This window comes from Labrus mixtus, chromosome 12 (assembly GCF_963584025.1).
Source record: "Labrus mixtus chromosome 12, fLabMix1.1, whole genome shotgun sequence".
NCBI classification, from domain to species: Eukaryota; Metazoa; Chordata; class Actinopteri; order Labriformes; family Labridae; genus Labrus; species Labrus mixtus.
In genome coordinates, this window is record NC_083623.1 from 23,812,869 (window position 1) to 23,831,063 (window position 18,195).

Genomic DNA, 18,195 nt, shown 5'->3' on the forward strand with positions numbered 1-18,195 from the left:
TTTCCATTTTCTATATTTTGTGGTTTACTTTATATAAAGATTATTTCACACAATCCACAGATTATAGTGGGTAAACATTTATGTGATTCTATAGATCAGAGCCAAAAGGTTGAAAAGACAATAAAAGTTAATGTACTTGCTAGTTTGATGCACGAGGAAAAACATGTGAAAAGTGCTCCTGATATCTGGATTCTGTCTTCTTCTTACTGAAATCAAAAGAAACATACTCCCATAAATCCTCAACGATATCAAAGAGATGATGCTAACATAATAAAACAAGTGTGCACTGTCAGATCGCCTGTTTCCACATGGGCTCAGACAGGTAACCTGAGACAGACGCAGGATGTGAGAGACAGTGAACAGCATTTTCTACTCAGCACTGATTGTACGTCTCGTCTTAGCAGAGGAAGAGACATGTCCCAATCGGATCCCCGGAGTCTAATCTGTGCTGACAGTCTCTCTAATGACTGTGTTTCATTTCTGCAAACACGGAGATAACATGGTACAGATGACATCAACACGTCTGATTCACGGCCCTGCGGGGCAACGTGGACAAATCCACGGAGAGGGATGGATTACTTCCAACTCATTAGTTCTTCATCTCAACTCTGCCATCCAACATGGCTGTGCATCGCAGCTCCTCAGCCAAATCACTCCCACTGAGGAAAGTTTGAATTTCAAACTGAAAGCTGGTCCAAGTCACGTCTCAGGGCCGATGTGTTTTTTACTCTCCAACAGTCTCCCAGTTCAGCGTAGCACATCAAACACTCTGAATCAGCTGTATTCATACATACAATATGAAAAACCTCAGAAGTTTACAAACTTGTGAGTGAATGAACAAGATAGACTTTTAATGCTCTGCCGGTGTTACGGTTTAAGGTGTTACCCTGCTAGGTGGCGACATTAAGCAGAATGTAAATGTTTCTTTATTTTGTTTTTCATTTAAGACTTATCTGAGGAGGTTCATTTTGATATAATGAAAAAATAAACACAGAGGCGTCCTAAGCTCTCTTGCTGTTTTCAACATCTGTTGCAATCACAACAGTGGTGAGCTGGTTACTGTGACTCAGTCTATCATACCAAAATATAATCTACAGACATGGACATTTTCAAAAATCATTGCTAAGTTTTGCCACCTTGAGTGGTAACGACAAGTGAAATTTTGGGTATTAAAATTCCCATAGTTCCATAAGCTGGAAAAAAACCTAAATAAGTTGTTGAACCAGTAGATGGCGTTGAGTCCTGTGATGTTCTGCTGGTTTTAATTGGATGTATATGGTGAATATGATTAGCCTATTTCTATTTCTAGGCTCCAGCTCACAGCACACTTGGCAAACAGACTCAAATTTGTTCTAACCAAACAAAAACAGGTTAGGTGTGAAAATGTCTGTAGCTTCACTCTCCACAAAACAGATTTGTATTATTGCCCAAAAACATGATGTCAAGAAATAATCAAGTCAAAGTACCTCCAGTGCTGGGTCGTAAAGTACCCCCTCAGGTATCCTCACAGCCCCCACCAGGCGGCAGTGATGGCAGCATAAACAGGTTGTTAGTTAGTCTGTAACCAGGAATGCTCAAGTATTTTATTCCCAAATAATACGTGCCCGGGGAGGATGGGCCAACTTTTCAATCATTCCATGAATTTAAGAAAAGAAAGGGCTCGCTCAAGTTTAGCTGGAGGGGTGGGGGTTTGTGTTTCACGGCTGCTCCAGTGAGTGCAGTTTAAAGCTGCACCACAAACATGTACAGACAATCTTTAAAAAAATATATAAAGGTGCTCCTGCAATCTGCAAAATGTTAGACTGACAGTTATACAGTTACAGTTTTGGACAAGCTTCTTTGAAACTTTGCCAAAAGTGTGAACTCAGACCACACAAAGTGGAATTCCAGAGAAAGCCTGGAAACGCTCTCCCTCAGAGGTCAATTCACTTTATCTGAAAAGAGAGCTAATTCACTATGGAAACATTTAAATCAAAAATAAAAAACTCCCTCCTGCTGGCTGAAAACTGAATACGATGAAGCACAGGGGGGAATTCTCTGCAGACAATCTGGTTCAGTCGCACAAACACACACACACACACACACACACACAAACACACACACACACACACACAAACACACACACACACACACACACACACACACACACACACACACACATACAAAGCAGGCTGGCAGTCACACTGAGGCTCTTCGTGCAGCTAGGCAACGTGCCTTTTATGCAAACTTTAGGAACTCGGGACTCAGTTCAACAACAAGAAATGCCGAGCCCTCCTTTCACTCGCTGAGGGAGGAGGAGGTCTGAGAACACTTATTAACCTGCTCGCTCCTGACATGCTGCTGCTTTCTCACACGGACAGACACGCCATGTTTTATCCATTTATAAGAACAATGTTTCAAATAAATCACAAAGAAGAATAAAGTGTCACTGTACACAGCCACGACTGACAGACAGAAACCCCTGCTGAGTGTTAAAGCATGATGGAAGAGGGTCATTCAGTACTCATATTGGGATTTCTGCTTATTGTGAGGTCACTTTTGGAGTGTTTTCAAAGCTTCCTATAAAACAAATCTGTACAATCTAAGAAAAAAGTGCATGTGGGTCCATAAACCACAAAAAAATGATCCAAGTATTGCACCTGTTTTTAAGACATGTCACTGTTTTCTTGACAATAACGACAAAAATTACATAATTCTGATCGAAGAAGTATAAAAAAATGTCGTCTACATTTGAATCTCTGACGTATTATCATTAACATAAGAAGAGCATGAAGGCATTTTAGATGCTTTAATCCTAAATAAAAATACAGAGTCCACATCACTGTGACTTATTGTGATTGTCATTTCTTGTATCTTCAAATTCTTGGAATCCCTTAAATCCTTACAACAGTACTGTTATGTAACCAGGACACTTCTTTCTGTTGAAAAAAAGGGAGGATTAAATGATATGAGAATAATAAAATAAATTGAACGTTTGACAGCACTAATTCCTGTGATTGAAATCTGCATCTCTGTTAGATGTTCAGAAATCTCCGTTGGATTTAGCCTCGCCAGTTAGGACAATATTACTTTATACTTGTGTGATCTAGGTCAAGCTTGAGGTCCCAGGCTCTCCATGTTCAGGGGGACCTCTCCTCTACAGTATCTTACTGTAGTTCACTTCCTGGGCCTGACAGTCACAGCTGCACTGATAGGGCTGGCTGTGAATACGACAATCAAGGACACTTTGTTGTGTCTCCCCTCGTATCTGTCTCGTTTGGGAGACTTCATGTCTGCTCTCCTCTATCTGAAACACCTTTTCTGTGTCAATCAGAAGCTTTTAGGTAAGGAGACATTCATCTCAGTATAGCCATATATGCCCCTGACTTTAGCATCATCTTCAGCATAAATACCAAGCTTATGCTTCTCACACACAGGCCAGAAATACACACATGCACAAACAAACAGGACCTGTGGACGCTGTCAGAGTGTGGCTGCTACACAGGAAGTAAACCAGAGCTGTTGGAGGTTCAGTGCCTTGCTCAAGAGCACCTATAGGCAGTACACCTCTCCAGCAACTAGACCGACTTCAATATTTTGGTCCGCACCTGGACTTGAACTGGCAATCCTCCGGTTTCTAACCCAACCCAAGAATCTTTCCTGCATGAAGTCAAGTTGCCTCAGCAGCAGTATAAAACAACATTACTCATTTTTTCTTCGGTGTATTTGGATCGAAGTGTCCAATGACACTTGAAACCTGATTACTTCCTGGAGGGATCACATGTGTTTTAGAGAGGACACTATTACCTGCCCACACCTGAGTCCTTCATGTCTTTTTTATCACTCTGCCCTGGAGGGAAACATTCAGGGTCAGTCTGAGGTCAAAAACCTGGTTTCTCAGGTCTTACCTCACTGGAATGCAACCTGCCTGTTACTTTATGTCTTTTCAGATCACAGCACAATTTTAAAAGAGCTTCACTGTAGAGAAGATGATAACCTTGAACACACTGATGAAACACCCTGTGACTGTAATTCTCTTGATCTGATTAAACGTTGCTCTTTGCAGGATGTTCAGTGAATCAGCTGTATCGGAAGTGTTTGGTTCAGAGCGTCTTGACTGACAGCTGACGTGTTGAGTCTCGCTCTTCCTGCTGATGTGACCGACTTCATCGAGAGGAACAGCTGTGATGGGAGGGGCCGCTTTGATAACCTCACAGATAAACATCTCTGACCTCACGAACTCATCTACAATCACTAGGGACTTTGGGTTTGTGGAGCCAAACCTTGAAAGAAAAAGCATCTCAAACTGTGATACCTGTCATCAGCTGAGTCTGGTTTCTTTGCCCACTCACCTTTCATGGACTAGTTGAAGAGCCAAAAGCACCTATGGTCAGCATTTCCTGATCTAACCCTAAATTTGATCATTAATGCTCATCAGACCTTACACCATGGTCTGTGAGGGTGGAACAAAATATTGATACGAAAAGATGTCCCTCTCCTGATTAGTGTCATACAATTAAAAATGAGTGCTGGTGCCAAACATGGATATTTTAATGAATATACATTTGTCATTCTAAGCACATTTCTCTGGCAATCTGACTCACCGAAACACTACTATATGGTCGCTTTAGCAGAGGAAGTTTAGTGGACTCGGTGTGATTCAGGGTCTATGTTGCAACAGTGGTTTGGTTTGCTTTCAGACTGCACTTTGTCAAGCCCGCCAAAGGCTAACGCTAGGCTACCAGGGTGTAGTTACAATTTTGAGGAGCTGCACCTCAGGCTGCACTTCTGTGTATGTACAGGGCTAACTGGTGTAGCTTCCTGCCAGAAGTATAAATCAGGCTTAATGGTCAAAGTCAAAAACTACTACCTATGAACTAGTTCCTTTAAAACTGTATTTTCCATTCTATATTCTTGTGCTGGGTCACAATTTAAGCCTCAGCTAACTGAATGCTCCTCATTAACATCATAACGTGTACCCACTTTTTTTTTTATCTATCTTGAAATTATGACAAAATTAAGATGTGGATGCAATAAAGAGAAACTGAAATGTGTTCAAATCTAAGTGCAGTCTTTTAGTACCTCTGATCAACACTGTGTGACGCTTTTAAAAGACAAATAAAACATTGACTTTTCTTTCGGTCTCCATCTCTAGTTTCAAATCTTCTTAAATACAGAATGATGTTCATTTATTAAATGATGATCCATTTTGAGTCAAATAGTCCAGAAAGCAGTGGAGGATTTCACTTGTGGTTGCCTAAGGTGACCTTCAAACTTTTCACTCAGTGTTTGTTTCCACTTGAAGTAAGTCTGAGGAGTTGGCTGCTATAATTAGCACCACAAACATCATGAAACTATGGACACAACTCACTAACCGAGCAACATTTTCTAACTCTCCAGCTCCATTCTCTCAACCAAAATATGGTCACTTCTGGCTAAAAAGATAATAAGATGGCTACAGGCAAAATGCTCGGCTTCAAAACGGTCATCCACAACATAAAGCATTACCTCACCCTGGAGACATCTGCTTAGTATACACTGTACAGTCTATGTTTAAGCATCGAGTATATTTAGAGATACACAGATATCTTCTGCAACAATAATCTCTGCACTTCATATTCCAACATATAAAAGAAACATCTGTTTACATAACCACACATTATGTAATATGAGAACAAAGTGACTCTACTATCAGATCAGGTTTCAGCTGTTTTCTGCAGACAGTGAGCCAACTAAATCAAATCACCATAACAGTAATGACAGCCCTGAATTACACCTTTCAAAACAGCGTTTATCTGACGAGTCATGCTGAGTGAACAGCACACATTTAGAGGTTCTCATGAACATGCTCATGTTGCAGAGCTGAAGTTTGTCTGTCGGCAGCTGTCAACACTGTCTCCACGACTGATAAGTGAAAAGGAAACGGAGCATCTTTTAAGACCCCGGACGGCCGATTATATCCAAACTATGTGAGGAATGCTGCTGCTAGTGCTCGCCTGTCCACACATCGCACAGCAGCTCATTCAAAACGCCACCCTGCAAAATTTCATTAAAGTTTAAGTGGGTGTGAGAATTTTAGAGCTGGCAAACGAGGCTTTGATGTGACCCCGCTCACTGACCCCGGGGATACTCTGAAAGGTGCACCAACATTTCTTGAACCTTCGAGTCAGGAGAGGAATGTGGGCCTGCATTTCTTTCTCATTTCCATTAGTTACTCTTCAAAAAGTCATTTGGCTGGTGATAATAGCTTTTGGATTACAGTCCAATAATGATTAGCTGAACAGAGGGTGGGGGGATTTGTCTACTCTACCACCCACTGAGAAAGGTCATCACCAATTACTAAAAAGGGGAACTGCATTTTTTTTTACTCTGGCCCTATTCTTTTTTTAATTTTGGTGCTTTCCATGCCTTAATTTAGAGGGCGGACATCGGACAGAGTAGAGAAATCAGGGCAAGAGAGAGTGGGGAACGACACGCAGGAAGGGAGCCACAAGTGGGACCTGAACCCGGGCCACCCACCCAAAGGACCGCAGCCTCCCCACTTGGGGTTCGCACACCAACCACCAGGCCACCAGATCCCCACTCCGGCCCCATTCTAACATGCTTTGTGTGGCCTCGTCGTCACAAACGATTACGTGTCCGGAAAACCTTATGTGACGGAAAACCTGCAAAGGCCAATAAGAGCAAGCAGACCGGGAAGCATCACCAGCCGGATGTTGCGTACTTCATACAAACATGGCAGCAAACATAAACACAACTGCCTTTATAATGACTCAGGAAGACAAACCACTCAGCCAGCTGAAGACTTCAATCGTCATCTACTTTTTGTACGTTGTGACCATTAGTGACCGATACAAATGAGATAACATTTCTGTGGGTTTTAAAACCCACTTGTTTGGTGCCTTAAAAAGAGAGTGATGTAACAAGTGTTTCAGGTCTGAAAATCATCATCCTCTCTGGTGAAAAGGTCTTTCTCTGTAAGGATCCTTTCTTTAATATTAGCAGACATTTAGAAAAACAATCTGATCCTGTCAGGGACAAAAAAAAAAAAACTTTTAGTGGACAGACCAATCAGAAACAATTGCTCCAAAGGATTATGTTGCAGCCATTACAGCCTGTTTCAGGCTGAAGAAATCCACTATAGCAATTAAAAACTGTATTGTTCCTGTTGGTCATTAATAAAATGTATATAGATGAATATGAGAATAACTAGTTTACTGTGTTTTGGGTACAAAACTTTACTATTCTATTCTATGAGCTGCTCAGAGTTTATAAACAGAAATAATCTGAATTCATCAGAACAACATTCAGATCGAGCGTTTAGACTTGTAGCCACTCTTCCAGAAACATGCCCGAGCTTCTCACATTTCTTCATATTCACTGAACATGAAACATGAAGAAGCTCTGTTCAAACTCTGAAGCTGTGAGACGCTTCATGTTAACAGAAAGGAAACACGTCCCTCGAGGAAGTCTTTCCATGTTCTCAGACACAGAAACACAACGTCTACAAGATGTCAGAGACTACACACAAAAACACACAACCTGCAGAGTGAGGCTTTATCTCAGAATGAAACGTCTTACCTTTGTGAAATGATGCAGGTGTAAACGCACTAAAATTAACTTCAGCGCTCTGAGCTACAACACAGCGTGCTGCATGTTCTTGTTATGTGGGTCATCATCTCCCTGTTTGTATGAGCACTCACAGCAGCATGAAGACGAAAGAGTGTGTGTGTGTGTGTGTGTGTGTGTGTGTGTGTGTGTGTGTGTGTGTGTGTGTGTGTGTGTGTGTGTCTGTGTGTGTGTGTGTGTGTGTGTGTCTGTGCGACGCGTGCAAGATGTGACAGTGTAGACTGTAAAAAGATGTGACTGGATGAAGAGAACAGAATCAGTTCAAGCCACCTGAGTGCCAATGTTTCATGTGTCCTGTAGGTTTTCATGATTTTAAAATACTTTTTCATGTAGGAAATGATTCGTGTTCTTGCTAAAGGTGACTGTAGCTTCATCAGTAAAGTTTTAGTTCTATGATAAGTTCACTTTAAGTAAAATTTCTAAGATTTAAACAGGTCCTTGACAACAGCGGGGGTTGTAAAGCCCTTGAAGATTACATTTCAATACTTCTTTACTTACAGGTCTCTTATTATGCAAAATACACTTCACCATGTTTCTCTAACACTAACATGTGTCCCTAGTTCGTCTACAACCCCCCCCAATTATTACAATAGTCCATCCTCTCCATCTTTTTCCTGCTCCACTTTTCAGAAAATGTGTGCTCAAACAGGCCATTTGGAGATTTTCCCTTTGTGATATCACAAAGTTGTTCTGCCCTCTGAGTCTGCCTTCTCACCGTAAACAACAGGGCATGGAAGGAGATAACCAGAGCCACCCAATCCCTTCCAGAGAGGGGGCGTGGTCAGACACAGCTCATTTACATATTTAAAGGTACAGACACAGAAACAGCCTGTTCTGAGCAGGGCTGAAATAGAGGGGTTTATAGACATGATCAAATACAGGACCAGAGTGGATTTACAACAAGAAACTTCACACACATGTTATGAGGAGCTCTGAGACTTATTTAAACGTATTGAAAAGGAGGATAATATGTGACCTTTAAAAGTAGGGATGCATCGGTTTAACATTGGTATCTGCTGATATCGTCCCTGTTGACAGACATTTACACATCAGCCAATAATGTGGCATGAACCCATGTCAGTTCCAGATGTTTCATATCAATTTAGTGATTGCATCAAGTACACCTGACTACTGATTCAGAGATGGGTTTTTTATTGGGCAGAGGAAGTCACCTGTTGGACAAACTCTGATCTGGATTTGTGGTCAAACATGAGAGAAAGTGTTTGCATGATGTGAGTCTTGAACAAAAAGAAAAAAAACAAAGGTCTTGGTATCGGCTCTGGTTTTCACAATCGATGCATCCCTCCTAAAAATATGATATCACTGTGAACATATATTGTCTGTTGTGTGTTGACATTTTTTTCAATGGAAAATCACATCCCCCCAAAGGAAAACTTTCTATTGCATTAAAAAGGGGTGCCAGATAGCCTAGCGGTTATGGTGCAGTCCTGGTTCAAATCCAATCTCAGCCATTTGCTGTAAATCATCCCCTCATGCCCTCTCCTCCCAATGTTTCCTGTCTCTCTTTAGCTTTTATCTAATAAAGGCAGAAAATGTCCCAAAAATATATATATATAAAAAAAGGGATTGTCAAGCATGCCATCATTTCTTTTTCCTACATCTTCATCTTGTTGTACAATCTTTACAGTCAATCTCTGGAGAATACAAACATGCATAGATACATAAACAACATGAACTTTCAGGAGGTGTACACTATTTATGTACAGGTCTAATTTACTTTTTTTTAAACTGTTAAGGTTTTGTTTAAATTGCACATCTATCTTTATCCCTGCACAGGTTATGTACATTTTTTGTAAAAGCCTATTTTTTAATTGACAGTTTTCATTGATTCATGTAGGGGCTTCTTTAAGTCTTTGTTTGGGTTAATACATATTTTATGGGAGGGGGGACAGTGGTTGTAGTTTCGATGTAACAAATATTTCATATTGTGCATGTCTTTGTAAACTACTACTAGATGCTTTGAATTTTCCATCGGGATCAATAAAGAATATATCTAAGTGTAATTCAATTTGAGTAATATTTCATCTTTGTTTTAGTCAACTTCATTTATTCTCTCTGATTCTCTCCTTTATTTTATTTCCCATCGTGCTTCTGGTTGAAAGTCAAAAGAAAAACAATGAAGCAGAAACAGAAGCAGCTGTGGGACTCAGCTCTCCTGAACAACAGAGATACAAACTGCAGCTTCCACTCGGCTGCTAGCGTACAGCACACGTGCTCCTGTGTGTGTGAATCAGTGACATCACAAGCCTACATTATGAGCATAAGTGGTCAGATTGAAAGTTCCCCCCTCCATCCCTCCACCCACCAGCTTTCACTCAAGCCTCGGCCATCTGTCTTTGCTGCACCATTCAGGGACAGAGAGCCAAAACCAGATTAAAACAATACTTTGACCCACTCAATAATCCCAAGATCTGTTTCACTGCAGCAGTTCAGCAGAGACATTCTGACCTGCCTGAAGCGTTTATGGTACGAAAGGAGCCATAAATAACCCCGGAGAGTGCAGTAGACATGTTTGTGCATGTATTATTATGTTTTTAATCGCTGAGATTATTATTATTATTATTCTTCTGCAGAGAAGCAGGAAGCTGAAACAGCGCCTGACCTCACTGATGGACCTTCTGTCATGTGAACGCTGACGCAGATGTTAAGGTCATCTGAGTAAATAGATGTTAACTTAAACTGAAACATAATGCCTGTAAGGACTCTATAAGACGCAGACTGTTGATAAAACTTACTGACATGTGAAATAGTAGTTTCCTAGTTCTTCATTTTGAAGATTGTACATGTTGTAAAATGAACCGTGGAAAACAAAAAGCTCAACGAGGAGCACGAGGTTCAATGTCTCAGTCAGGGTGGTGATGTGTGGCGACTCTGAAGGACAGCTGTGTGTCATCAACAATGAGAACATCTTATCAAACGGCACAGAGCAGGACTAGCCAGAAAACAGAGAAAGAACAAGTTTAATTGAAATGCTCAAACATGCATCCATCTGTCAATCCATCCATTAGGGCTAAGTTGTTAAGAGTCAGGTTATATCCAGCTGGATCAGACTCAACAAATTACATAACAAATGTCCCAACCATGCCAGTTAGTCAGCAGCTACCAGTGGTGATTTTGGTATGAAAAATCTGGTGGCGTCACCGAATATTTGCACAAGAAAATGTGATAATGAAATCCAAACACATTCACTTATACTTGCACAAGAGAGGGTTTCACGGCATCGTTGATGACAGAGTTCCAGCTGAATGAAGCACTATAAAATTACAACACAACACATCCTACCATATCCACAGCACCACCAGAGGAGCGTGATCCCCCAACTTCAAATACTCAGGATCCAAACAACACCAATATAATCACATTAAAAAAGGGTAGAAAATGCTCTGAACAGCCCACAACCAATACATGACAGGCAACATACCACACCAGGCTTCTAAAAACTGTACTACAGTCAGGCAGCCACCTCACAGAGATGAACAGCTCCCCTCATGGAACCTGCGCACAGTGTGAGCACATTACAAGCCAGAAAATACCATTTTCCACGTCTACACATAAACACCTTAAACAGAGTTTCACACAAATCTTCACACTGGAAAGATGAGAGGTGTGTTTTCAGTGAGCGAAAACGCAGTTTGTGTGTGAACAAAAGGCCAAAACACACAAAAAGAACTACTTTAAAAAAAATACCTGACTAGGTGTGGACGAGGCACAAGAAGAAGACGACGGTGACAGATGAAGCTAGGAAAGAAAAAGAGAGACAGGCTTTTTCACATCGACAAGACGCTTCACAAAACAGTCGAGGGTTCTCCTGAGGCAAGACATGATGTACAAAGAAGGACACAGAAGTGGTGGACGAAGCAACCGATTCAGCTATACGATGCTATAATGAGAATATTTATATCAATGGTATTCACCAAAAGAGGGGAAACGAAGAATATACTGGAGAAGAGAAAACTTAATGCAGAAATTACGTGCGCAGAGATCGCAATGATCACGTGTCTACGGTCATGCACCTATCACAGAATAAACGTCACCAACCTCCCACTTGCTTGAGGATAAGTACACAAAATACTAGTGTGCTTTCAGGAGAAACTCAGAGTAAAGTCTGAGTGAAACTCCTGGGTGTTTGCGTTCACTCACACATGCGGCCCCTCCTGAAAATATCAGGAGCTTTTCAGGAATTTTGTGCAGGTGTGAAAGTAGTATGTGTGTTTTATGAAAGTTCAGTTGCACTCAGAGACCTTCGGGGGGCGCCAGAGTGCACCCACCCTACATTAATATTGCTTTCAAACTCAGCATGTTTTGCAGTGGGGGCTTGATTGAAGGATGCAGCTGCACAACAAAGAGGAGAAGACCCTCGCCTGTCTGCTAGCTGTAATCACGTCCTCCATTGTCCAGGAGCAGTGAGCAGAAACAGCCTCTTGTGCTCCTCACAGAGCGTCTCCTCCCTCTCAGTGGTGTCGCACAAAGAGTTGACCACCCGCGGGGCTATGCAAAGCTACAAACACCACAGAAACGCCACATGTGGTCGTGGAGTGTGCCTCACATGGTCACTTTCTCCAAGTAGAAATCCTGTGACTCACAGTTTGGCCTCTTTTTTTTTGTAGTGCTGTCAGTCATCACAAACAAACGGATAGAAATCATTGGCAAAGTCATATTTGTCTGATCTGAACAGTCTTGACGGAAGTTAAAAATCAAATCACTGCAACTGTAAATTATGGAGAAATCCTAGCTATAGACTTTCACCTTGCAAACCCTAAAATATTAATGTAGACCCTCTTGACTTGTTGTCATCTTTCGATTGGGTTCATACAATCTGGAGTGTTAAGCAGCCAGCGTCCATATCCGACATTTTCTTTGAGACGGGCTGTGCTCTCTCAACGATTCCCCAATTTTTGAGTTAAACTATTTAAAAGAAGGGAAAGGGTAAGCACCATCCTGGTCACAAATAAAGACGACACAAGGCACACAAAGTAAAGTATTAGAGTTAGACCACAGTTTCTTTGGCACCAATATCACTTTTTCTTTCCTGTGGTCAGACCACATGAAATCAGATTTTCAGCATGCAGTTATTTATGCAAGTTTGAAAGTGTTAGCCTGTTGTGTTGTTGACATGGTTAACCACAACCCAGGGATTTCAGAAAACAAACACTGGTCTCTGTCCATAACATCATCAAAACATTTTCCTTCACCCAGGAAAAAGAGAAAAGTGCTCAACCTGGGAAAGTCTCGTTCTTTTTAATGGAATTTGGATGGTACATCTCTGGATCGTTGGTTGGGACGGCCGACTGCTCAGCACTTAAAGTGAGTAAATCCATTAATCCTGCACTTTAACTTTTATGGTCTTTTTGTATTCTCCAGTTAATCAGATATTGTGAATGTGATATATCTTTGTATAATTATCTTTAAATATATTGATTATCACAGAATTGCTGTTTTGTCATGTTATTATCATGTACCATGTTTATCATGTTGTGAGCTGAACATGCTGTAGATGGAAACCAGAACAAGCAGGAGGTGCAGGTGCTCCTGCTGCCTCTCCTCCAGCTGGACTGAGCCGAGTGTCAGCTGTGTGTCCGAGCATCCACCAACCCTGAACTGATTCCCTCCCTCCCTCCCCCCAACACACACACACACACACACACACACACACAACACACAACACACACACACACACACACACACACACACACACACACACACACACACACACAATATCCCACAACTCTCCTTCCAACACACACAAACAGGTCAGACTCTTCCCTGCTGTATCTCCTTTTTGTTTCTTTTCACACTGCTCCTGAAAAAGCGACCATACACCCCCCCCCCCCCCCCCCCCACCCCCCCCCCCCCCCACCCCCCACCCCTCCTTCTGTAATCCTGTGGACTGAGAAAACTTAATGACATCAGATGTAATTTCTGAGAAAGAGCGAGGGGCCGCTCAGTGCCCGAGCTCTTTGTTTCAAGCCTCCAATTAAAGAGTAAAGTGGGATTTAGAGCCCCAGCATGGCCTCAAAGACGTAAAGAAAGCTCCTTTTCTTATGCAACAGAGCTGCTATTCATTTATTTAGAGCCTCAGTAGGAAGTGGTGCTATGACTAACAGTGTGCTAATCCTGGGCTCTGGCCTATTAAACCTCCACCTGACTCTGGTGTTAAATTAACCTAATCCTTAAATTGATATGATCTCTATAAAACACAGCTTTAATATCATAGATTACATACATTACAGTGGGGAAAAAGCAGCGTTAGTTTTGGTGTCTGATGTGGATAAAAAGCTCCACCTCACCATCTGACAGACAATCTAATAAACCAACGCTCTTACAGTGTCTGGTTTCCCCAGCCCACTCTCTGGTCCCCTCTGCCCTGTGGTCCATTATGACTCGTTATGTGCCCATTATACACCTGGTGACCTCTGACCTCCACAGCACTGTGCTTTGCTGATCAGCTCCCCGGGGACGTGAGCAGACGGACAGACGGGTGGAGCTGTTTGCATTAAAGACTGTGGGAGTGTATCCATCAGCTTCACACACAGTAAGAAGACAGGACGCTGTGTTCAAATGAAAAAGCTTCCATGTCAAAGTTATTTCACCTTTGTATGAGCGAATGAAAGCAGCTTTTAAACATTATACATTTCTATATTCAAATAGAATAGAGATTTGTGAAAGCTCTCAGTAAAAGGAGGAGCGACTACTGAAAACTTTTGTCTTGCACTCAACTTAGACAAAAAACAAACAAAAAAATGAATGTTGAGTGGATTCAGTAAGGATCAGTAAGAGTGCTTGTAACTCAATCTGTCATGAATTTTTGTATTTTAACACAGAGAACACAAAACGATGGCATCATGGAGCCGTTAGTGCTGCTGCTTGAGACTGCTCCGTTCAGTACCTTCATAGGTAAGGGTGGGAAGACAATGGATTCACTGAAGAATCTGGATTTTTCATCATTTGATTTTTTTTTTTAAATCCACAGCTGACAGAGCAGCTGAAAGTAAAACGGAGCAGACAGCACAGTGCAATAGTTTTCTCAAAAGCCTGAGTCTTTCAGGTTATTAATACATCTCTAACTGCATTTCATCCCCACCGGTCTCTCTGACTGGAACGACCAATATGGATAAAGATTTATCAAAGGGGAAATGAAGGATGTTGTTCCATCCTTGGAAGAAGGTACAGTGGAGAGTTGTTGTTATGTATGTATGCGTTCAGTTTAATTCAACTGTCTCATCATGGTGAGTAAATAGGCTAGCTATCTATTAGCTTATGAGCTAACGTAATCCACAGGTTGCCATCCACAAACAGTGGATTTCAGTGTTTAGATCCAGCGAGTTGAATGTGTTTATAGCAAAGAGCAGCTGAGGTGATCGATGGATTTTAGCTGCTCGCGTTAATCTGCTTGCTTTAGCCCACTAGCGCTAGCCACGATTAGCATGCACTCTATGTAAGACTATTTATCTCTCTGCTGTGTCAACTAGTAGGCCTACTATGAAGATGAGAGAATCGCGGCCCGCTTCCAAAGTTACACAGTGCTGAAAACAACCGACCAGGGCTCTCTGTGGACATGAGAGAGACGCCATTCTCCCTGTTGAAAGTTGTTGTCCCATTAGATCCACTTTGAAGCTGCTATTTTAAGATGTATAATGTATATATTGTTGCTTTCATGGAAGTTTTATATTTTGTAATGAAGTGCTTTGATTCAAATGTAGTTTTTTTGAGAAGCATATTTCTTTATTTCCTTTTTTCTGAAAAGTGCTTCAGAGCGATTCACAAAATGACAATATATCATATAGACAGATCATTTCTTCCACATTTTTCTTTCCCTTTGATTTCCAAACACCTACAGTCATGCTCCACCACTTTACTCACTAGGTCAATCTGTAGAGAAATAAAAAGACTCCTCTCTCTTGACTCGGTATCCCTCCACTGAAATAAATGGACCCTGACTTCACCCTGAACACACTGAAGCCTAATAACCAAATCTCATTCAAATTAAAGCAATTTTAAAAAGTACTACTACCACTGAGTGTGAGCATGGCCTTCTCGTGCCTGCTGGGTGTAAGTGTCTGTGAAGTGCTGAGGATTATCATTATAACACATTACAGCGCCGCCTTTCTAATGAGCTCATATCTCTCAACATTACACACCCTCAGATTGAACCCGGCTGGATTTAAATATTTAGGTTAAGCCTCAGGATATGTTCACTCAGCAGAAGAGATTTCACTTAACGCTTACTTCGGTTCACATTTTTAAGGAGATTTAGCATCATTAGCATCAGATAAAACACCATATCTTACAGCCTAATTATTAATTTTTAAATTGGGGTAATTTATTCTGGGGTTTTTTCAGAAGTCTTTTACACTCACATGATTACACTAAAGCTTATGGGAGTTCACACCACAGACCCTTTACGGTGATTAACATTTTTTTTGGGGGGGGGGCTGTTTTGCTGTAAAATCACAGACTCCCGACCTGGGAATTTAATGAAAACACAGAGGGAGTATCCTGGAGAGGTCGTTCCAGAGTGAGCAGCAAACACAGACACATTAATAATAAAGTTAACTTTCTGTAAGGATGTCTGAGGGAAGCACAAGACGAAACAAAGGAAACATGATGCATATTAAGAAGGTCTAACACACAGAGGGGTCAAGAATTCTCACCGTGGGAATCAAATCCAACAATCTGTGTAAGTGTTTAAAGTAGACCCTGATAAATGTGACTAATATGGGATTCTGGGCCACATGTTGAGTGTCTAAAACCTGAGACACAAAATGATTCAGCAGGTGTCACGCTACATTTTGCTCGTTAAGCGGCACATAGGGCGGGTAAGCGATGTGCAGGAGGTAAAGATGTTGGATTAAGTTGCTTGAATATACACCAATCAGAGTCAGCTCTTATTCCCTTTAAGCCCTGCTGGAGACCTTGGTTATGTTCTTTAATGCTGTGGATCAGTGGGAGAGTCGGCCTTCTCTCAACCAGATGGTCGGGGGTTCATTAACTGTAGGCTTGCTTGCAGGTTGCACTCATAGTTATGTAGAAGCATTATTATGGGCTGGCCAATAAATCACGATGTAACCATTCTCAATAAAACACCATGAAAGTCTGATCACATTATATATAAAAAACACTTTGAATGCAGTCAAGCGATGCTTTCTCTCTCAGCATGTGTACATGTTGTACACCTGTGTGTAATGTTCATCCTTTCTTACCTTTTAGATGACGTCAAAAGAAGCTTAAGCTAACTATCTACTACTATCAGATTAATCAGTGCCAAGTTAGTGGAGAAAAATAAACATTTAAAGTTTCAGGGGATTTTATATTTAGAAGTTACATGTCAAACATGAAGAAGAGCAGACAGAGAATTTAAAGCTGATTTGAACTCTGTTTGTGTTTATTTATCACAATTCACATTGTTATTGCAGTATTGCACCATGCATGCACGTTGCATAGTTTTCTTATAACGTGCAGACCTATTATGAATCCCACTCTCTGTTGCATGAGAGCATGTGAGTGCGAGTGTTTCTGCATGCATTAGACAGAACACACACTGGAGCAAGCCTGCATGATGGAGAGCTTGGTGTGAGTCTCTGCTGGACATTTTTGGCCTCGTGCTGCTCGAGAAGGGCTTTTCCTGAGGTTGAGAAGTCATTTAAAGAGGTAGCGATGGGTGTTTCCTCGTACTCTGACATCACCAGAACGGCCAGTCAAAAGAAATATAAAGAAGACAGGTGACAAGAAAAACAAAAGCTTGCACAAAAGCATTCACTTGCCTCCCCATGTCCAACACTGAGGGGTGCATGTGTGAACAACCAACACAGGAAGATCTCAGGGGCAATCTACCTGACATTTTCTAAAAATGTTCAGGATAAGAAAACGGCTTTAGTATGGACTGCTGTCTGCTCTGCTACATGTGCAGACAGTACAGAGAGTGCAGTACAGCAATCTCACTTACAAGTTTGTTGAACTATGTATGCATTGTGTACTGTGCCTGTGTCTTTTCCATTCTAGTATTTGATTTTGTTTTTCAATGATTGTACTGTTATATTCTAACTCTTGTTGTTTCCATATCTCCATATAAGAAATAAAAAGTTTTAAAAAAAGGTATTTAAAAATATATTAATGTGTTATACCTTATATCACCAGGCCAGTAAGGGGCCCCCTGGCGCTGACAAACTCTAAACCACAACAGTGGTTCAAAATGCTCAAATTTTGCAATGACAGTAAGAAACCTCCCTGAGAGGGCCCCATCTGACAGCAATATCTCTCATGAATTATTCTTGTGAACACCAAAGACTGTCAAAGTCCCTGAAGAGAAATGAAGAGAATTCATCCAAAAGAGAAGGATGAAGTGCTCCCTTCAAATGCTCATAATGGTAACTATTATTATTATTATTCTCATTATTATTCTCATTATTATTAACATAAAGGTGATGAACGCTGGTTAGATGACCCCCTGTACATTTTATGGATCTGACTAGCGTTTATCAAATAAAAGTGTGTTTCTCACAGGACATTTTCACTCTTCATTGCACTATTTTCTTACTCTGACAAATGCAGACAAATGAATGGTGGGAA

The 18,195-nt window shown here is 41.2% G+C and overlaps 2 protein-coding genes across 3 annotated transcripts in view; one reads left to right on the forward strand and one right to left on the reverse strand.

Annotated features, from left to right (window-relative positions):
* The window catches only part of lyrm2 (LYR motif containing 2), an 85,320-nt gene that overhangs the window by 36,733 nt on the left and 30,392 nt on the right, over positions 1 to 18,195 (forward strand). The window lies entirely within an intron of this gene.
* ankrd6b (ankyrin repeat domain 6b) overlaps positions 1 to 18,195 on the reverse strand; it is a 52,806-nt gene that overhangs the window by 33,957 nt on the left and 654 nt on the right. The gene's annotated exons all lie outside the window — the stretch shown is intronic.